Raw genomic sequence first — 1,023 nt, 5'->3', positions numbered from 1 at the left:
ATATGTTGTGGGCTCAGAGTGTCTCAGCTACAACCTTAGAGATTATCCAGGGCAGGGATAACAAAGAGGTTTCATTTTTTTTTTTAATATTTATTTATTTGACAGAGAGAGAGACAAAGAGAGAGGGAACACAAGCAGCGGAAGTGGGAGAGGGAGAAGCAGGCTTCCCACGGAGCAGGGAGCCCGACGTGGGGCTCAATCCCAGGACCCTGGGATCATGACCTGAGCCTAAAGCAGATGCTTAACAACTGAGCCCCCCAGGCATCCCAGAGAGGTTTCATCTTAAATGTCACATCCATGCAGCTGGTAGAAGTAGCTTAAGGTTCTGTGTTGGGAGGATTTTGAGGCTACTTCTGGTTTCAAAACAAAGAAGGCTGTCATCAAGTAGAATGTCTGCCATGAAGGCAAGAAGTGAAAATGGCTTGGGGGCCACATGCTGGCCACTTCTGCTCTTCTCTCCTATCTCTCCATCTTCAAAATGAGGAGAAGCAGTTGGAAAAGGGCAACCAGCTTTTACAGAGGGCCTACTGTATGTCTGGCACTGTTCTGGTATATTATCTAAACTTAGCTTCTTTGACCCTCGTATTGACCTTATAAATAGAAGCGGAAATTAGGGTTCAAAAGTTTATAAAACATGTTCAAATGTCCACTGGAAGAACTTGGGACAAAAAACGAGATGTATCGTATTCACTTTGGCAGCACATGTGCTAAATGCTAAAATTGGAAAGAAACAGAGAAGATTAGCATGGCCCCTGCACAAAGATGACATGCAAATTCATGAAACACTCCATGTTTTTGACAAACAAACAAAAAAACAGACTCTTAACTCTAGAGACTAAACTGGTTACCAGAGGAGAGGAAGGTTGGGGAGGGGGGGTGGGGAGGTGAAATAGGTGAAGGGGATTAAGAGTACACTTGTGGTGAGGAGCATTAAGTAATGTATAGAACAGTTGAATCACTACATTGTACACCTGAAACTAATATAAAGCTGTATGCTAATTACAATGGAATTAAAAAAATACA

The 1,023-nt window shown here is 42.8% G+C and overlaps 1 pseudogene; it reads left to right on the top strand.

Annotated features, from left to right (window-relative positions):
• The first annotated feature begins 697 nt into the window (after positions 1-697).
• On the top strand, positions 698-797 carry LOC118016374 (annotated as a pseudogene).
• Positions 798-1,023: the final 226 nt, after the last annotated feature.

The sequence above is a fragment of the Mirounga leonina genome, unplaced genomic scaffold (assembly GCF_011800145.1).
Source record: "Mirounga leonina isolate KUSES-001 unplaced genomic scaffold, KU_Mleo_1.0 Mir_166, whole genome shotgun sequence".
Lineage (NCBI taxonomy): Eukaryota > Metazoa > Chordata > Mammalia > Carnivora > Phocidae > Mirounga > Mirounga leonina.
Note: the sequence above shows the minus strand (reverse complement) of the source record. Positions and strands in the feature narration are given on the sequence as shown.